This window comes from Castor canadensis, chromosome 15 (assembly GCF_047511655.1).
Source record: "Castor canadensis chromosome 15, mCasCan1.hap1v2, whole genome shotgun sequence".
Classification (NCBI taxonomy): Eukaryota; Metazoa; Chordata; class Mammalia; order Rodentia; family Castoridae; genus Castor; species Castor canadensis.
Window position 1 is genome coordinate 3,127,945 of NC_133400.1, and position 15,616 is coordinate 3,143,560.

Consider the following 15,616-nt stretch of genomic DNA (forward strand, 5'->3'; position numbering starts at 1 on the left):
CTAGAAAACCAACCAATGTAGTCCACCATGTTAACACACTAGAAAATAAAGAACATACGTTGTCTCAGACACGAAAGTGCATTTGACGAACCTAACAACCATTCATGACTAAAAAACACACACTCTCAGAAAATTAGGAAATTTCTCTAACCTGGTAAAGGACAGCTACTGAAATCCTGCATCTAGGCGTGCACTTAATGCTGGCAATCTGGATGCTTTCCCCTTCTGTCTGAGAATAAGACCAAAGATGCCCCCGCCCAGAATACTGAAGACATGCTCACTCAAAACCTTGTAGGCAGTGCTCTTAGCCTCTTTATTCCCAATCTCTAAAAATCAGAAACAACCATCTTTCAGTGGGTGAGCAGATAAACAAAAAGTGATACAGCCATAGAGACGTTCCTGAAATAGCAAAACAGCAGAGATGGTGGGGACACCATGTATAAGGAAACTATCACCCACAGTTTTGTCCTTTTCCATGTCCTATTGCCAATACATATTTGTTGCTTCAAAGATCGGCTGTTTTGTCTGGAGCCCATGGATTTGAGGGAAACTGAGTCATGTCTGCTCACGGTCAGGCTGCAGTTAGAGGTCTAAAGAAAGAAAAAGTTGCATATAAATGCAGCCATGTCCTGGAGGGAATTTTCAGACCTTTCCTTAGACAATGACCTAGTTGTTCACATTAGCATATGGTCATTTTCATCTTCCTAATAAAACTGCTTTTCTTAAAACAACAAAAGAAATGGCAAAGTGATGGAGGGGCAGCACAGATCCATGACTGCTATGGATTAAGGTGAGGGGGTCCTGATTATAAGGACGCAGCTTGGGGGACTGGAGCATGACCTATCCTGTGTCCTGGGGGTCATAAGGCTCCATACATTTTGCAGAATTTTACTGCACATAATTTTAAAAATAAATTTTGAGCCAGGCACCTGTGGCTCACTCCTATAATCCTAACTGCTTGGGAAACTGAGGTTGGGAGGATTGTGACTCTAGGTTAGCCTAGGCAAATAGTTCCTGAGACCCCATCTCCAAAATAACCAGAGCAAAATGGAGCTGTGGTTCAAGCAGTAGAGTGCCTGCTTTGTAACCACAAAGACCTTAATTCAAACCCCAATCCCACCAAAAATAAATAAATAAGCAAATACATAAATAAATAAAATTTTGTACCCCCCACACACGCACACACACTTCACAGCCATCTTCCTGTGTGTTGTCTTAGAGATAAACTTTAGATAGACACTGGAAGTTAGGAGGTAGAGACTGAGCAGGAAGACTAGGGCGGGGGCCCTTGGTGGAGAGGCTGAGAGGCCTTGAGACAAACAGAATGGAAGGGACCCCGAAACTGCTGCAAGTCTGGGAGTTAAGACAACAGGTGCAGGGAGTGGGAAACCTTGAAACCGCTCGCTCAAGCCTTGAAACTGCTAAAGGCATGTGAGCAGCACAATGACCTCAGGGTCAGTGGGAAGGAAAGAGGGGCATGTATAGTGTCCCTGTGATGTCCGTGGCTGGCACAGATGTCATCACCTGAATGGACCAATGGCACCGAGACAACAGCTTCCCTTTAAAAGCCACTAGACAACGGGCCTCGAGGGCTCAGCCTTTCTGAGGCCCCTCCACGTACATGGGAGCTTTTCTACTCCTCTTCCTCTCTGCTTACATAAAACTTTGCTCTTCTGCTCACCCTGCTGCCCTTGACTTTCATTCTTCAATCGCACGAGGCAAAGTCCCCGGCAACAACCACAGCGCTCCTGAGAACAGACCACCGAGACAGAATGTTTTTAAAAGTAAAAGCCCATTGGTAATTTGCTTGAAACTGCATTGACTTTATAGAGAATTTACGGAAAATGGGTGTATTTTCAGTAGGAAGTCTTCCTTCCCAAGAACAAGTCATCTCCTGTACAGAGTGTCTTCAACATGATTACTTTCAGTCCTGCACATATTTTGGGAAATTTTTTCCCAGTTGTTTTGTTTTTTCATTGATTTGTTTTGTTATGTTTTTGTGTTTTATTGCTACTGCTAATGAAATCATTCCATTACAATGTTCAAGCTATCTTTATTGGCTTAAAGGAAACACTTGTTCTATAAATGACCTTCGTGGACATTCCTTATTGTTTTAATATTAGTTATTAAGATGAGACATGCTTACATCACCCAGCAGCCAAGACTGCTTTCCACTGTCTATGCGTCAGACTTCCCCTTTCTAAGTATGATGACTAACACTTCGAAAACAATGGTAAAGAATCTTACTTTTATTTTCTGAGTTTCACCCACATGTAAGAGCTAAAACTGCTGTGAAGCTTGTTACTCTCAAGCTTCATTTTTTCCTAACCCAACAGAAGATTGGAAGGACATGAATGTAACTGATGTAAGAACTTCTGCAAATGTCACAATGTACCCCCAGCACAACAATAATATGATAATCTAAAAAAGAAGATTGGGACCTGTATGTTTATATATTTCACAACAGTTTCCCATTTATCAACAATGAGTGGCTTGGTGAGATTAACACTTGAAACAGAAGCAAACAAGCTACCCAGCGGGCACGATCTGATCCCGTACAGTTTTTACCTAGATTGTAATCATGACCCCAGACGTGTCCACTCAAAGGCCAAAAGCATTTCCTGGATTTTACATAAAACTCCAAGCTCCAAGGTCACACTAGCTTGTTCCCACCTGGCCATCAAGGATGAGGTGAGGAGTGTTGGTGTCAGGAAAGAATTGTAGCACAAACTGCTGGAAGGGTTGTCAAGATGAAGAAAGGAAAAGGAACAGGGCATGGGAGCCAGCCCCACATCCCCTTGGCCTCCCCAAAGACAAGAAGGCCTTAGGAAAAGAAAGGCCAGCATGTCTTGGCAGCATAGGGGGACTGAGGCTGACAAAGTTATAAGCTACAAAAGCACTGTCCCAGTTCTGTCCCATGGGCAGACCAATCCCCTTAAGTCAGAAGAGCAAACTGAAGACTCAGGATGCCTCCTGTTCTCACTTTGCACGTTTCTTCAGCTAGATGGGGCTGCTGACATGGGGGTTCAGCCATCAGAGCAAGAAAACTGAGAAGCATTTCCAGGAGATTCAAGAACATGAAATCGTACCATCTCCATGAGGGAAGGGCCACAGGGGTGACCTAACATGACTTCCTAGTCTGTCCTTCTCCCCTCAGTAACACCTGGACAGCCTCTTTGAATTGCTGTCTCACTGATCAGTTTATTGTTTAAGAGTTTAAAATCTTTAGGAAATTCTCTCTCCTAACCTGAGACCACATCAATTCAATTTCAACATTCAGAAACTGAAGTGGGAAAAGCCAGGCATGGTGGCCCTCACCTACAATCACAGCTACTTGGGAGGCTGAAGAAGTACAGTGGCTTGAGCCCAGGAGCTCAAGACCAGCCTGTCTCAAAAACACAGCAAGACCCTGTCTCAAAAACATTAATTATGGTTTGAGGCTGGGGGGTTTGTATGTGTGAAGCCTTGGGTCTGTCCCCAACACTGCAAAAAGAAAAAAAAAAAAAAAAAAAGAACTGTATCACTGTATTTTGTAACAGCTATCAATCTAATATTTGACATGCAATGAATTAACTGGCTTTCAGAGAATGATACAGATATTTATAAAAGAATTTCTTGAATGTATGGTGTGTTGCCACATGGATTTAAGTCCAGAAAATCTATTCTACAGAAACTGTATTCAAAAGCAGGAGACTCATAATCTCAAGTCACACTCCCAAATTATCCACTGCAGTTGTTTTTTAGTTAAAAACAACAACAACCACAACAACAACAAACAATCTTTCAGGAAGCTAGGTCCCCCAGTGACCGTGTGGAGAGGGGGTAGGGCCCCTTTAAGAGGCGGGGCCTCTGGGGAGGCGATTGGGTCATCTAGAGGGAGCCAATGCTTTTCTCGCGAGAGTGTCAGCCTTCTCATTCTCGCGAGATTTCCTGAGCTGGCTTCCTCCCCGCCTCTCCGGCTCCCTGCGTGGTCTCCACTCACGGGCTGTTCTCCGCCGTATTGTGACACGGTGGGGCATCACCGGGGCGCCCCTGTACCGTTCCCACCAACCATCCTTCAAGATGGTGAAGCACGTGACCTCTGACCTTACAGAGCACGTTCAAAAGCCTTGGGCCTCTGGCCGCCCCTCCCCTGCTGAGGGGGTCTGGGCGCCCTGGCTCCTCAAGCAAAATGAAAATGGGGAGGCCGAGCCTTCCTGAGGCACCTGGACAAGATTTGAAAGACGCCCAGGAAGAGGGAGCTTCAAGGTATGTGCTTGATGTTGGCAGTAATGGCGCCGATGGGTTTCGGTTCTTACTGCACCCTTAAGCTTCTGTCTCCCAGGGTCGCGGTCCTGCCTCAAGTCTAGCTTGAACCCTCCTTCTGCCCCAACCTCCAATCAGCACGAACCATAAGATCCTAACCCATCAGACCATGCTGAGTCCCACTGAGGGGTATTTAAGCCCCTGCCCCTCTTTCTCTTTCTCTCTCTCTCTCTCTCTCCCTCTCTCTCTTGGCTCTCTCTGCTCTCTCCCTCTCCCACCCGGCAATAAAGAATCTCTTGGCCAGATCACTCCTCTCCACGTGGTCACTTTGGGGCCTATATTTCCAACATTTGGTGCCAAGACCCGGGATGGAACCAGGCAACACTTGAGAAAGTGGACGCAAGGGAAGGCCACAGGAAAAACTGTGGCCAGCACGTGCAATGGAAGGGATCCCGGCCAGTGGCTCCACTATCACCAGACCAGTTGGTGAAGTGGATCCCCAGGGAGAGCCCCAAGGCTCCATGACAGATCAGAGTGAGCTGCGCTCAGACTTGTGAACACCCTGGCGGCCAGGGCCGGGAAAAGTGCCATTTACAAATCGTAAACAACAATTTCACTTTAGAAATAGGCTTAATTAAAGCTCAGAGAGGACATGAAACCTCAGAGCAAACAGTTTAGTGAAGAAAATGACAGAACCCGTGTTTCCTCCTGAGACTGTGTGATCCTTTCCATGGTTTTTTCTTTGGGGGTTTTTGCTTGTTTTTCAGTGCCCAGGATCAAGCCCAGGTAGGGTAAGTACCCTACCACTGAGCTACCTGCTAGCCCCCTTTCCATGGGTTTTGAAGGGCAGTTCTAGAACCATGGTTTGATGGGCTGGCAGATTGCTCAAGTGGTAAGAGTGCCTGTTTAGAACCATGGTTTAGCAAAGTCAGACTGGGGTTTCCTTTATAGTCTGGGAAGCCAAAATAGCCTTTCTTTTATGGATGATGATGTTCTACTGTATAGAAGTTAGTGGTTTTTTTAAAGTACTTTATAACAAAGTCAAAGCATCAATGCCCCCATACCCCTATACTTTTCCAATGGTGTTGGGAATACAAAGTGTGGAAAGCCATGGCGCCCACACTGCTACATAATTATGTCATGAATACATCATCTGTGAAAAACAACACAGTGTGAGAACACCTATATTTTTCTATGCATATCATAGGCTAAATGGAATATGCAAGTTTAGAAATGTGGTTTTCAGGTAGAAAGAGTAAGTACTCTTTTTACGTTATTACATTGTCTTTTCAGATGCATTTGGTGCTGTTTCCCAAAAATAATAAAGTATATCTTTTCAGGTAAAATCAGAGTCTGGAAATAGACCATCATATACACGGCCAGTGAACCTTCTGCCAAGATAATTCAGTGAGGGAAGGATCAGCATTTCAGTGAATGATGCTAGACACAACAAACCATAATGCTCTGTCATACATGAAAATTAACTCAAAATAGGCCTGAGACAGATTTTAGAGCTAGAACTATAAAACATCTAGAACAATAGAAAATTTACATGACTGGATTAAGCAAACTGCTTAAATGGAACATAAACTGTAAAAGAACTACTTAATAAATTGGACATCATTAAAATTTTGCTCTTCAGGGCTGGTAGTGACTCAAATGGTAAGAGCACCTGCCTAGCAAGTGTGAGGCCATGAGTTCAAACTCCAGTGCTGCCAAAAAAAAAAAAAATTCCTTTTCATTTGACACTTTTAGAAAATGAAAAGGCAATCCACAAAAACATTTTGCAAAATATATATCTGACAAGGACTAGTTTGCAGAACATATAAAGCACTTTGCAACTCAATAAAGAAAAGAAAAAGAACCCGGTTTTAAAATTATCAGATTTTAAATGAACAGACACTTCAAAAAATAACTATACCACTAGGCATGATGGTTCATATTTGTAAGCCCAAGACTTTGGAGCTAAGGCAGGTGAATAGCAGGTTCAAGAGTAGCCTGAGACAGGTTTCTCCCTGTATCAAAAAAAAAAAAAAAAAAAAAAAAAACTTTTTTAAACCAAAGTAGATACATCAATAGCAAATAAGCACATAAAAACATCATTGTCCATTAGGCATATAGAAATTAAAACCACAAAGTGACACTAATACATGGTCACTAAAATAGTTAAAACTTAAAACTGGCAAAACCGAGGGCTGGTGAGGATGTGAATTCCCATACTGTGCTGGTGGGAGTGCAAAATGGTGCAGCCAGCTTGGAAAACAGCTTTTCAGTTCCTTGAAAGCTAAACTTACCATGTGACCCAGAATCTCCACTTAAGTATTTACCCAGCAGACAAACAAAAGCCCCAGAAAACAGTGTATTAATACCTATAAACAAATGTTTGTAGCTGCTTTACTCATGGATGCCAGGAACAGGACAGAACCCAAATGTCCACCAACTGGTGGAATAGCTAATCAAATTGTAGAGCAATAAAAGAAACCAGCTTACAAATAATAATACAGATTATCCTTAAAAACATCATATTAAGTTTTAAAAGCTGGACCTAGAAGGCCACATACTATAAAATTCCATTTACCTGCAGTTATTTAAAAGGCCCAACGAGAATGGCAGACAGCAGGTCAGAGGTTGCCAGGGAGCAGGTCTGGAGGGAGGGATTAATCACAAAGGGATATAAGGAAAGTTTTGCGATGATGAAAATGTTCTATGTCGTGACTCAGTGGTTATGCAACTCTACACATTTATCAAAACTCACCAGATTGCACACCTTAGATCAATGGATTTTATCATACATAAGCTGACATCCTGAAGCATCCTGTGTGGAAGCCACAGACAAGTCCATAACCCAAGGCAAGTCCATAGACTGTGATCACCAGGAGACACCACTGATTAGTGGGGAAGTAAGGTTTCAGTCTCATTTTGCCAGAGAATTCTAAATCTAAGTGAGTGAAAGCAAAACATTCTGCAGAATTTTCAGAGTTTTCCTAAAGCCTCCCACACCCCTGTTTTGACCATGGTGGCTCTTACAGGACATCAGCTGAGACTCTTGGTTTCTCTTCTTATTAGAGAAGGCTATGATCATGTGCTCAAAAGGGCATTGCTCTCAGCCATCATGTCAGCATGTACTTTCCAAGCTGTGTTCTCCAGTGGGCATCCCAGATCTGTAGCCCAGTCATCTGTGTACATTTTTGTGGATCCTTTGCTTTCTGGTGGTACCTAAATGAAGTTTTCATCAAGGGCAACTTTGAAGAGAGAAGTGTTCCCTATCAGTGGCATGCATCATGGGTGGGAAAAGAATATCATCATAGGCAGGTGCCCAACTCAGATCTCAGCTTCCCTGGAAATAGCTTAGTGTCTGCCACCTTCCCCCAATTGCTCACCCCAGATGAGAACCACTCTACTGCCCAGACTTAACAAGGAGAAGTTGTTGCCACCACTGCGCGTCTGTCACCTCAAAATTTTTCAGGACATCTTTGCTCTTCTCGCAAATGCCCACAGTCAATGAGTCCTCATTCCTAGGTGTCCTTGAACCACTAGTTACAGCTCAAGAAAATTAAAAATGGAGCTTTTCCACTGGAGAAATTATAAGCCAAATGAGGATTCTTCCAGTAGAGCTTGACACCCTTGTTCTTACAACCTTAGTCAGCCCTTGGAGTTACATCAGGACTGCTCTGCCCTAGCACTGTTGACATTTGGGGTTGGATCATTCTTTGTGGTGAGAACTGCCCTATCTACTGTAGAATATCTTCAACCCACTAGATGCCAGCAGCAGCCCGCAGTTATGACAGAACTAGAAATGTCTCCAGACATTGGCAAGTGTACCCATGAAATAAAAGTCATTCCCATTAAGACCCTCTGATTCATGTTTCTTTTTCATTCAGTCTAATTTAAATCTCTTCCACTCCCTCTTCCGCTCCCCAGCCTTCAGACCTATCTTCAAAGAGCAGTTACCAACAGATTTGGAGCCCACAGATCCTCCATTAGGGACCCAGAGGAAAAAGCCTCTCTTAATGGTGGCAGATATGAGCTGTTCCTGGTGGAACTACCCCCAACACAGGGTCCTGAGGAAAAACAGTCATCAGAGAGTGGCAATCTGGCCTGCCACCTGCCTACTCTGCATCTGCCTAAGTGTCTTCAGCACTAGCTGGAGGACCTTCCAAGACACCCACCACTCCCCAAGTACCCTGTGAAGTCTGAAAGGCAAAAGTCCAAAGCACCAGAAATTCCTCACAGGGCTTTCCAACTCAGAGCAGTGGGATGCAAGAGAGACTGATAGGAAGGATCCAACACTAAGTACCACTTCCCATCACCAGGACCTGCCATGGCAGGGAACTGAGGAAGTCCCTCTGGCTGCTTGAGTCACAAAAGCAGCCCACGAACAAAAGCTGAGGCCACACCTGTCAGAAGCAGCTTGCAGCACAGGCAGAAACTTGGTTTCCAAACCTCTTCGTCCCTAGATCTTCCCCACTGCCTGTCTTCAGAGGAAAGGCCAAACAAGAACTGGTCAGAATCTCTAGGCCTCAATGGGAAATAACTCGAGCTTATTAAATGTCACTTATTGCTGTGTTCCTGTCTCAGTGGACCTGTTAAAACCAAGCGGTTAAGTCTCTTGAGGACCTGTACTCCCAGGAGTCCCCATCTGTTCGGCACATGGTAGCTGCTCATGCAACAAACAGGGATGTGTCACTAGAACCCAATGGTGTGCTCAGACAGTGGGCCCTAGTAGGGGATTGGGTCTCAGGCAAAAAACCTCAGGGAAGTCATTCATGCCCACTCCGTCCTGCCAGCACCTCCTCCCACATGCTACATGAGGTCCTATTAAAGTTGAGGGCAACCTTGAAGGAAAGCACATTGCAGCTTAATATAGGTTCCCTTGAGAATGTTCTGAATGTTCTATGTGTTCACCTCCAAAGAAGCCACCCTCAGTCTTCAGGGTAGGTCCCACCTACTCTGCAGAAAAGGAAAAAGACTTTCTTCCTGCTATCTTTCCAGCCTGGCAAATACCAAGCCTGGAGAAAAGCCTCTCTGCCTTTTCCACACCAGGGCCACCAGTTGGGCAGGCCGGGGGACCTCCTTGTTCTTCATGACCACCACTCCCCAGTAAGCCTTCCTGCAGCTAGCAACTGGACACCTTTCTCTATGCTGTTCCTGTCTTCTAAGCAGCTACCTCATACATTCTTCTCTCATCTCAAGCCTCCAGCACCCCCTTGATCATGTTACTTTTTCACTAAGAAAACCAGAAAGAAAGGAGCAAGCAACTCAGCTATGGGGCCAGCGGTTCCCCTGGAAACAGGATCTTCCCAAAGAGTTCTTTCCCCATCCCAGAGATGCTGTTGCACCAGCTCAGCTGCCCTGGCCCTTCCCACAGCCCAGTGTCATGTAAAAAAGCCACGTAAGTGTGTTACCTGAGGGGGGTTGGGGCTGGAAAGTCCCTAGGGTTAGAATATGACATCAGCGTCCCTTCCTCTCACTGGATAAATGCATGCAATTGCTGGCAAGTGGAAGGAATGGATCAAAGGAGAGATTTTCAGTTTGAGGACAATTCATCATTCACTACTGAGAGTACAGTGGAGAGCAGAGAAGTGGAGGGGCTAAGTGTGAACCATGTACACACAGGACGGCAAGTTGTATAGCTCCTATGAGGGAAAAAGACAAGGGGCAAGGGAAGAGGGAAATAGAGACAGAGGCAATCCTGAGATAAGGAGAATATCCTAGAATATCCCAGTAGAGTTGTTGTCATCACAGAGTCCTTATGAGCAGGGAGGTCCACTTCAGAGAAAGAGATGTGGCAATGGCAGCAGATTCAGAGAGAAAGTTGTGAAGCTGTTATGTTGCTGGCTTACACTTGGCGAGAAGGGGCCATGAATCAAGGAATGCAGGAGCTTCTTGGGAGCCAGAAAAGGCAAGGAAACAGGTTCAACCTCAGAGCTGCCCTTGATGTTAGCCCAGTGAGACCCATGCTGGAATTCTGACCCCCAGAATTGTGAGATAATAAGTGTGGGCTGTTTTAAGCCACTGTGTTTGTGGTCGTTTGTTACATCAGCCACAGGAAACTGATAGGGGATGTCTTCTGCTCCAGTCCACTCCTTGAATGAAAAAGACAAAAAAGGAAAATAAGATAGTATTACAAGGCAACATGTACTAACTAGGTGCCAAATGACACACAAATAGAAAGCATATTGATGATTGAGAAGAAATGTCTTCCAATTCCTAGCAAGAGATCAGCAAGAACTTCTCAGTCTGTGGAACAGAAAAATCTGGAAGTGAAAGGAGCACAAAAGATCTCCCAAGCCCTACAAACAAGAGCAGTTTGTCTATCTGAGACTCCACCTTCTATCAGTTGTAACTGCAGGGCCCACAAGAGAAGATGAAGTTTGGAAACAGGTAAGTGTCCATGTATAATTGTTCTAGGTTTAATGAGCCACACTTCATACTTCTTGGGATATGTCATAATAGATCAATGCCATGAGGAGCTAAGCAATAAATAACAGTAAAAAATTTAACCACAAAAGATTCTGAGTCCCCATGCTCTACAAGTCAGGCTGCAGGTAGGCTCTAGAATGACTTAAGAGTGAGTACTCTCAAGTTGCTCATGGTCCATACTGAAGTGCACAGTGTAACATAAAAGTTGTGGTGGTCTGAATATGACCCGTCCCCCACAAAGGCTCCTGTGTTGAAAGGTTGGTCCCCAGCTGATGACACTATCGAGAGTTAATTGGATCCTGAAGGCACTGACTTCATCAGTGGATTAATCCATTGATGAGTTCATATCAAATGGACTATTAGGAGGTAGGGCCTGATAGAGGAAGTAGGTCAGTGGGGCATATCATTAGGGATATGTCTTGTCCCGTGCCTCTCCCTGTGACTCCTCCTTCCTTACCTGAGCCACTCGGCTCCACCACACACTCCCTGCCATGATGCTCTGATTTACCACACACAGGCCCGAAAGCGACAGAGCCAAGTACCATGGAGTGACACCTCGGAAACTGTGAGCCAGAAGAAATCCTTCCTCCCTTAAATTGTTTTCTTGGATATTTTGTCACAGAAATGAAAAGCAACTAATGCAGAAATGGGCTACAAAGGTTGAGCAAAGCTGAACAGGCAAAGGTTAGGAGGATAGCCCACAGTGTTTGAAGAAGTTGGAGGTCTGCTTTGGGTAGGAAGAGGATGAGCAATGGGACCTGTTAAGAGGAAGGTTACAGCTGCTTAAGACCTTAGCCAGTATGCAGGGCGCATGCACAGTGCCATGGGGGTGACAAGACATGACTCCTTGAAGTTCTGTTCCTAGGGAAAGTCACTACATAGAATGGATGTTAGTTGAGAGACTTTCCTTTATAGGTGACATTGAAAGTAGCCTGACAAAGAGAATTTATGGACTTATGTAACTGGAAAGCTCAGGGGGTTTGGGGAAATTTCAGGCATGACTGGAACCGGGATCACAAATAATGACATAAAGGGTCAGTGTCTCCTCCACCTCTTAGATAAGTGCTTTTCTCTTCAGAAAAGCTGTCTGGAAGCTCAGGCAGATCAGTCATCTGCCACTGAGCTTCCTTAGTAGAAAGAGAACATCTTTCCCAAGAGTTCTAGCAGAAAGGTCTAGATTGGCTCAGCTTGAGTCCCGAGGCATTCTAGATGTCTTCTCACCAAAGGGCATATATTCTCCTCCCCAGAGGAGTCCACACTGACATTTGGGTAGTCACACACTTAATAGTCCCAGTGGGCTCTGGTTTCCTTCTGGGGAAAAGCTTCATTGTGGTTCCTAAAAGCCTGAAATCCCCAGAGATGGGGAAGAGGACATGATAGGAAGGTCCCTGAACACTGCTGTGTGCCAGACTCATCCCACACCAAAAAACTATCAAGTTTCCAGTGGTGACAACCATATGGAGACCACCAGGGTAAGGGAAGACCCAACCTTCACTGTTCTAGGACTGAAAAACACAGGCCCACACTCTACCAAGGCTGCAGTGGAGATGAGAACATTCTATCCTTGCCATGGTGGTGACACTCCACTGCACAAAGATGTCTGTGAACACAGGAGCCAAGCCGTGCTTTCCTCTGGGATCCCAGTATCAGTATGCTGGGACTACTGTAACAAAGTGCTATGAACTGGGACATGTAAACAACAAATTTATTCTCCATCTGGAGGCCCAGAGTCCAAAATCAAGGTGTCAGCTCCCTCTGAGAGCCTTAAGGGAAGAGCATTCCTGCCTCTTCCAGAGTCTGGTGGCTGCAGCTTTTCCTCAGCCCATGGCTACAGCTCTCCAGTCTTTGCCTCTGCTTCACATGGCCTCTGCCTTCTCTTGGTCTTACAAGAAATTTGCCATTGCGTTTAGGGCCCAACCAGGTCATCCAGGATGATCTCACTTCATGATCCTTAGTTACATATACAAAGATCATTTTTCCAAGCAAGGCCACATGTGCAAGTTGAGGGGTAAGGATGGGGTCATCTTGGGACCACCACTCAGCCCCTATAGTAAACGTATCTGCCTAGCAATAGGTCCAGCTTCCTCAGTACCCAAGAATTCCCACATCCTCCCTCAGAACAAGCTTTCCAGACTCTCAAGTACCCACAGAGAAAGGGGACCCAAGGTAGTTCCAGTCTGGAGGCTTGAAGACAGGTGCTCACACCCATGTCCTGCCTACCCCAAGCACCTTCACTGTGCACCAAGATGGCCCATGGGAGACCACAAGAGAAGAGAGTAAGACCCTGGGCAAGAAGAGAGGTCATGATGGAGACCCAGCTAGCCAGTCATGTTTAATCCCACTTTCTCCTCTTGAAAATGGGGTAACAGGAAAGCCTGTCATGGCTGCCATGTGAGAACAACCAAGATGGCTGTAGTTATGTCAAGTTAAATCCTCACAGATAGGAAACCTGTGAGCAAGGAGTGAAGGTGGTTTCATCTTGCCTATATCCTAAATGACTAGCACTGTTGAGTGCAGAAGGCCTTCATGCAAATTCCATGCAGTCTTACAGAGGTTGGGTCCCCCAGCACCTACATGAACAGACACAAATATTGTGTATGTCACTATGCAAAGCTCCATGTTGGCTGTATATTCTTTGGTACCTTAGCCTTAGGCTGCCCATTTGAAATGAGAGGACACTTCAGAGCGGCAGTCCTAGTCACTGGTACCTCCCAGTGGCTGGGTCACTCTCTGTTTCCAGCCCTTCTCTAAACTCCTAGCTTCCCCATTGTAGAATGGATCTCAAGGAGTTGCTGTCACTTTAGGCTCACTTCCCAGACTAGACTCCCAGTTCTGCAAGTCTCTTTCTGCAAAGTAAGTATTTAATTATGTCTTTGATTGTTCCCTGTGTTATCTGCGTGAGGGTATCGTGCACTAGCCATAAGTGCTTCCTGAAAGCATTTGACTTCCAAATGATAGCTGCCACTGACAGCGTGAAGTCCTGGGCTCTCTACCTCAGTGTATGCATATTGTGCAATCTTGGGTTTAAAGGGATGTTCAGAAAATAGCTTCTCCAACAGGGCTTCCTTCCTGTGGCCAACTTCATGTAGACATGTCACAATTGCAGGGGGGAAAAGAGAGGTTAAAAAAGATATGCTGGATTTGCTGAAAAAGTTACTCTTGTAAAAGCTTCTCCCTTCCACTTAGAGATAAAACAACCAAGCAGATCCCCTTGGTTTTCTAAATTTGTGAAGGTAAAGAAAACCTCACTTCAGCAAGAGTTCTCTGCTAATCCAGCAACCCCTGCCTACCCCAGGGGTCACTCACCAGTGACTACATTCATGGCCTGTTCTTGCAGTTCTCTTGAACATACCTTATGACTCCAAAGCACTGGGTGGAGTCAGGTCCCTACTGGACCACGCTGGGACTGGAGAAGATACTCATTCCTGGTCCAGCCGGTAAACAGTCTTTCCATGCAGGCGGCTAGTGGTCTGCCTCCACTTGTCTGAGATGCCTTTGCTTGTTGATCCCTCGACTGGTAGTTCAGTTAGCTTGAGATCCCAGTTGTGCTTCTCTTCTTTCATTCTCTCATGGTCACTTCAGCTTCAGAGCTGCTGTTGAGCATCCATTGTGACACTAATTAGCATTCCTCTGGGGATGTCTTCTCTCTGGCTTTTTTTCCAGATATTTTCTTTGTCTTTGATGTTCCAAAGCTTTACTACAATGTGTCTAATTGTGAACTTATTTTTATTTATCCTGCTTTGTACTTCCTGGATTGAAAACTCATGCCTTCATCAATTCTGCGATTTCTCAGGACATTCTGTCTCACAGTTCTCCTCCATGCTCTCACCTCTTCCCCCTGGTAAGATGAAGGCTGAACTCAAGACTTTTAAATAACACTTGCTATTATTTGGGGAGAGTACTGGGGATTGAACACAGAAACTCACATTAATATTATTTTAATATTATTTAATATTTTCCAGCAAGTTTTTAATTCAGTCATGACCAGTCTTCTAGAATTACGTTGTTTTCTTATTTCTTACTCTATGTATTTAATCATTAAGACATACTTACATTAATCAAATGTGCTTAATAGAAAAAAGACATACTTACATTAATGTATTTGGAAAGGTCCTTCTGAAACACAAATTGGAGGGATGGAGACATTGTCCTTTGGGTGTTCACTTTCTGAGTCTAGTTAGTGACTTGCATTAAACAAGATCCCTGTTGGCAGTCGTCCTTCCTGCCTCTGCTGGCTGATTCTGGTAGGAGTTTTGAAGACTTTATAGACTTGCTTCTCAGCGTGTAATGCTAAATGTTTAGCTTCTGTGGACTGTCACTCATCTTTGGAGATTTGCTTCAGATTCTGTCAGTTTTATAGTCACTTAAGTAATTTGCATATGTTCTTGTGGTTAAGTAGGTAAAACACATACTCAGTAAATACTGAATCAGTAGTAGGTATTACCCTTCAGTGTGTCATTTTTAGAGAATATCTGTGGTTAATTTATATCAATAATTCAAATAAGCCAATTTTAAACTTTCTGATTCTAAGACACTAAGAGGCTGTAATAGATTTTCTTGTAAAGGACTGGGGAAAAGGGCCTTCCAGTTGTATTTCCTAGTGTGCCTCCTCATTATTTTAATTTTATTTTTAATTTTTAACTGCTTTAACTCAACCCAGATAATATTGCAAAAAATTAAAAAACATACTTATGCAGTCAGCTTTCATAAGTTCTTAGGGTTCCAGTCCTGTGGTTGTTGCATCAGTAGTGTTTTGTGACTGTGGGGGACACCTTCTGCATGAGGGTCATCCTTGCTTTATGTATACTTTTACCATTCTCATGGGAACAGAACAACTTAATGGTAACTAATATTTTTAAATAATTTTAAGAGAAAAATGATCTCTTTCAGTTCAGTCTATATCATATCATAGATATGAAAATTATTAATCAACAGTGCAGACCCCAAA